Raw genomic sequence first — 6,000 nt, 5'->3', positions numbered from 1 at the left:
TTATGAAACAATTGTTTTCAAGTTTTCATAACTGTAAAATCCCCAAATGGACTTGATGTTTGAGAGACATTTCTGTGCATCACAAATGCATAATTTTCAAAAGAAAAAACCTGTAAGTTTTGCCAGCTGACCTCCTAGGTAGAGCCTTGCCCATAAATGCATCGAGGCAGATTGGTGCAAACGATATGTAAAGTTCATCTTTGTACTCCATTCATTCTCACTTCATTACTGGCAAGATTAGTAATAACCAATTTGCATTGATTTATACCAGCTATTTACAGTCCCCAGGGCACAGAACTTATTCATCCATGGAAAAACCTGTCATACTCTCCTTTTTTCTAGTCATGCCTCTATCTATGTGGTAATAGAGGGATGGAGTTTCTGCCTCTGGTGTGTCCTGCACAGAAGCCAATGTCTCCAAAGCCAAGTACAACAGCAAAATATGGTTTTGGCAATAGCTAGGATAGAGACATAAAGATTACAATGAGAAAAAGGCTGAAGTTCTCAAACCCTCTTTTACACTGATTTGAACAGGCACAAGCAGCTCCCAGGCAGCTCAGTCTACCAACTTGACAAGGAAAAAGTGATGTAGCAGAGCAGGGACCTGGCAGTGAAACTGGACAAACTCAGATAGATGGGGCTCATTATGCTGTGCCCACTTTTGGCTCTCCCAATCTAAGAGCAGTGTGGAGAATCGACAGGAGGTTCAGCAGAAGGTGCTGGGATACTCTGGGCCAAGAGCACAGGATCTAAATGGAAGGACTGAAGGTGCTGGGCTTGCTTGTCCTGGCAAAACAGAGTCCAGGGACTGGTCTCTGCCTGCACAGCAGTTACAGAAATGACAGCCAAGTTCAGGGTAGGTAGTGTCATAACACAGAACAAGGAGCAATGGCCATAAATCACAGCGTGGGAGGTTTAGTTGAAAATTAGGAAAAAATGTTGCTCATTTTTCAGGCATTCTTTGAGAAGCAAAAACAAAACCCCCTCAAAAACTATGAAAACAACACCCAAGTATGACTACAGCTGAAAAACCCAATAGAAAACAAAAAATTGCCATCCTCTGGTTTCTTATTGTTTCAGCTATCTCCTACCTTTGATATTACCCGAATTACAGTCTTACACACATTTAATTATACAGGCATTTTACATACATATGCTACCTGGTTTTGTTTAGCATTCTTTGTATGCAATTAGTAGTTGACAGAATGCCATTTTTTTGTTGAGTAATGAATTCGTTTTCTACAAGCAAACCCCAATAGCGCTTAATCTGCAATACAATGTTGACTATCATCTCTGAATCAAAAATTAATTCTTCACAATGAATTCATTCAATTGTTTGGGCACTATTGCATCACTGTGTCCAATGGGATTAAAAAGTTGGGAAAAAACTCAACCGAAAGGAAACTGCAGAACTCCATTGGCCCAAAAACCACGAGCATGCTAATTAACTAGAAGCAGTTACTTGAATAATCAAGACAGGTTTTTTCTTGTATTTATTACCTGCACTTTCAGGTATTTGTTACATCAGCTGTGATATTTATCTAAGCATTGGTTTAGAACACCACATGTGTGTGAGAGTAAGGGGGTTAATTTTGATCACTCAAACTGCAGATATTCCATTTAAGGCACTTGTGACAGCAGCAAGTTTTCACCTTTCCCTCAGGATTTTAAATCCACTAGCACTTTTCAGATGGCTTATAGCAGTTTTAGTGCTTCCCAAACACAGTTCCAACCATTCAGCTGTTCAGTACCCACTGAGAAAATTGGTTTCCTTTCCTTTGCTACTTCTCAGTTTCCACAGACATGTGGTTAATATCTTCAATACAGACTCTCTATTCAAGAAACACAAAATGTGTACAACATGGGTGACATAATTATCTCTACAGTGTTAAAACCCAAGAAGTGGATTTGCCCACAAGCAAGCTAAAGCTTTCTCCACAGAAAACTTGTAATGGTAAAGATAATGTCTGGAGATACATAAATCTAGATTTATGCTTTATTACACTGACTAGTTTTTGAAACTTTTCATTTTTAAACCCATTCCTGAGAGTTTACCCTTGTTCTACTGAGCCCATCAGTTTGGATCTGATTTAACAATGTCTCTGTGCTTCAAAATACTGCTGCAAGGACTCATGAGCCCTCCCATAAATTTTCTTGATGAGAGAAGCTTTTGTATGAACTTCTTAAAACAGTTGGCAACAAAATCTAAGAAACATCTACCACACTTCACTGGATTGGATTAAGGGATGAAAAAGTAAGAGGAGAGCAAACACCACAACACTTTGTAGTCCTGTTTGACAGCTAAGGGATAAATTGCATCCTGCCTTCTATTCTTAATAAAAAGCATAAGACCTATTATACTTGTTAATCCAAAATCCACCTAGACTAATATTCCCCTTCTGACAGCAAGAAATACTGGACATCATGAGAAGAGTACAAAACCAGTGTTTAGTGATGTATTCCCAACATGTTTATGACTCAAAGACTTCTGGAATAACTGGTGGGACTTCATATTCAAGGACTTCTGCTGGTGTCTTTGTATACATCAGGGGTTTTTTTTTTTCCATGGATTTTATGCACATTTTTAACATAATACATCCTGTGACAGGGAATTCCACAGATTAACTACTCATTCTCAAAGATGTCTGTTCTTGAACCTGCCATTTTCTAATTAGTTATGATGTTCTTTAATTATGATGTTGAACAAGACAGTGAATAATCAGCCTTTTTCCACCTTTGCCACTAGGTTGAAGTTTTGGTGGGTTTTTATTCAGAATTTTAATGTATTTCCACGCTGCTTCCCCTGACTTCTATTGTCATGGGTTAGGGAAGGAAGAAAAGAGAAAAGAAAATAATAAAGACAGGACTGTGAAAATGGGAAAAAAGACAGAACTGCTTGGGAGCCTGAAGCAAGATGAAGGCAATGCAGTGCTTGGTTGTTTGCATTTCTGTCTGGGGCAGAGAGTGAGAGCAGAAAAATGGGCTGGGCCCAAAAACACAGGAAGGAGAGTGGAAATCCCCAAATGACAGGAACAGGTGACAACTTCAGGCAAAACATTTTGTCTTGTTTTGATGAAGCAGGTATTGAGATTCAGACAGAATTTGGGCCATCAGAACTTGGCTGGAAGCTACACATTCTCTCTGTTCTTTCCTTTCCTCTGTATTTGTCAGATCTGCAATCAAATGAAAAAAAATCCAGTTTTAAATTCCTTAACACTTGGGTGTACACAAGCAGGTTTTACCTCCTTTATATCCCTGCAGTCCCACTAATGTTTCAGCCCATGAGAATCTGAGGTCATAGTTTGGCTTCAAGGAAATTCAATGTACTGAAGTACACTAAGGACATACACCATCTTCTCTCACCACTGGAGGGAACATTTTTGCTCTAGCTTTACAAAGAACTTGGATGTCATTAAGATAAAATAGATTATGGAGAATTTGATATACGTGTAAATGCTTCCAGATATTTAATCAATGGGGAAGCAGTGGAACAGGTTTAGGCAGCCTACAGGTTGATGACCTGTTCTGATAAAACCTGGCTGGACTATTGAAGTCATTCAATATCCATCCCTGCTGCAGTTTCTCATGGCCAGCCACTCACATGGAGCACAGATTCCTGATTTTATTACCTTTTAACTTGCCCCCCTCATACAGGTTATTGGAACAGGATATAAGAAAGTAATCTGAAAGCAACACTGAAGTTTTACCTATCCAAAACGACCCTCAAAAAACCTCAACAATAAACAACTCCCCAAAAATGCTCAAAAATCCCCCAACAACATAACCAAACTATTATATATGTCCAGATTGGGATGGAGAGGAGGAAACTGTAGGAAATATTGGCTATGAGTCTTACTATATGCATCAACATGAAATCTTGGCTGCCCACTCTATGAGCTAAAAGGTTGGATAGTAACAGTGCTCTAGAAAAGATTGAACCCTGGGGCTTACTGTGAGGCAGTGATGGATTTAATGAGCTGGGTGTGTCTAGAGGGAATGAAGGAGATTCTTCTCAGGACGTGCCTGCACTTGAAACTGTGTGGGGCTTGTGCATCTGTGTTAAATGATTTGAAAAAAAACTATTGTGTGATCAATGACACACACACACACACACACCTCCTCACAACACTGCCCTGCATGCATGATATTTCTGTCATTACAATTCCTCCTTCAATCACAACAGGCTTCTTAGGAGCTTAGTTTAATTTCTCATCTTGTTTAAACTCCTTTAGTGTTTTGTGTTATTTACCACATGTTCAGCTGTGAACCATTTCAACCCTTTCCTGTTACAAATACAAAGAAACCTGGCAGATTAGTATGTAACTAAAACAAAAATGCCCAGTGAAAAGGCTAATGCTATGGCTTTGCCTCTGAGCAGCAGGCTGCATTAAAAAGCACATTTCCATTTACGCAATAGAAGATTTTGTTAGTCAATAAATCCCTGCAATCTCAGAGGAAAGAATTAATCTTACATAATTGGAGTTTTGTTTCAGGAAATGAATTTATACTAAGAGATTCAATCTCTTAATTAAAAAGATTTAGTGTGTTTGTGTTCCACTTAGCAGTTTTATTTGTTCTTTAATTTGCAGGAGTCCATACTGGGAAATAATTGAATGAAAATGCCAAGAGGAAAGGGATGTGCATACCAGGTCTGTGTGCAGACAAGAACCAGAATCTCTTGAGCTTGCTACTAGTTTTGACTCTTAAAGACCTCAGAAAATCTCTGCACTCTCTAGCTCTCTGTTTGCAAAATGAAATTCAGCAGTGGGTTACCTCACAAGGCTGCTGTTAGTGCTGGAATCCAAAGAACGAGCAGTTGGTAAATGCACTACTGGTATTACCAATGTAACAAAATCAAAGAGAACAGGATAAAATTTCATGGATGGGAAACACTGCCTTAACAAGAGCCTTTTTCAAATGTCTTCCCCTCCTGACAAAAGATGAAGAAATTACTTGTAATGCATTAAATTGTATTATATGAGGGGAAAAAAAAAATCAAGCTGCCACCTTTATTTTTTGCCAGGGGGAGAAAACTAGCATCGAGCTGTACTAGGTACAAACTGTATATTGAGAGTAATCCTGTGTCGAGTTTGTGTCCCAGTGTGGGAATTTTGTTTGCAAAAGAGCTGCTGGGATTGTTCTGCAAAGAGCATCCAAGCCTCCGGAGCCCCCTGCCCTTCCCAGGAACTCTGGCTGCTTGGCTTACTCTTTGTGGCTGGCAAGTCTGAAAAGAGTTCACAGAGGAGCAACAGGATCAGAATTTCCCTCTCACCTTTTGTTGCAGAAAAAGAAAAGGGTTTGAACCAGTCCTCTAAAAACTGAACTGAACCACAAACAAACCTGTTACACTCACAAAGCTATTACCTTCCTAACTACCGGAATAAAATTTTTTAAACTTGCTCTTTTCAACTAAATATAGCCGAATATCTTTTAGACCTCATTAAAAATTACTCTGGAACTATCATTTGCTATGACCTAAGTAAGTATTCCATAGGTTTGACTTTAGCTGCCATTGAAAACTGATGCAAGGAACCCTCACCCATGGACACAGGCACATATTTCATCCAACCCACCACTACCAGCTCCAGATCATGCTGATTAATGCTTTTCACATAAACACACTTCTTATTTCAAATGTTAATACCTTCTTAGTGCAAGGTGAAAGTCTATCCAACGATAGAATCCCTTAAGAGTGTTAATTAAACAGGACAATAATAATCCACTAGTGATTTATAGTGAGGTGGATTACCAGAGCATAGTGGTTGGTCTGATAGGCATTTATTGCCTACTTAACCATTTAAGGATAACAAAAAAAAAAATCATTGTGGGACAAAAGGTGATGAATGTTTCTGCTAAAACAGTCCATTAAGATGATTCATTAACATTACAAAGAGGTCTGCAGCCTGTGTGCCACTTGGAGCCTTTAAAAGTCTGGGAAAGTGAGAGGCATTACCATAGGAAATGCTTTATGCTAAATGTGCGCTGATAGAATCTAAAGTC

Source organism: Cyanistes caeruleus, chromosome 16 (genome assembly GCF_971803275.1).
Source record: "Cyanistes caeruleus chromosome 16, bCyaCae1.hap1.1, whole genome shotgun sequence".
In the NCBI taxonomy this organism is placed as follows: Eukaryota; Metazoa; Chordata; class Aves; order Passeriformes; family Paridae; genus Cyanistes; species Cyanistes caeruleus.
This window is presented reverse-complemented; position numbering follows the sequence as displayed.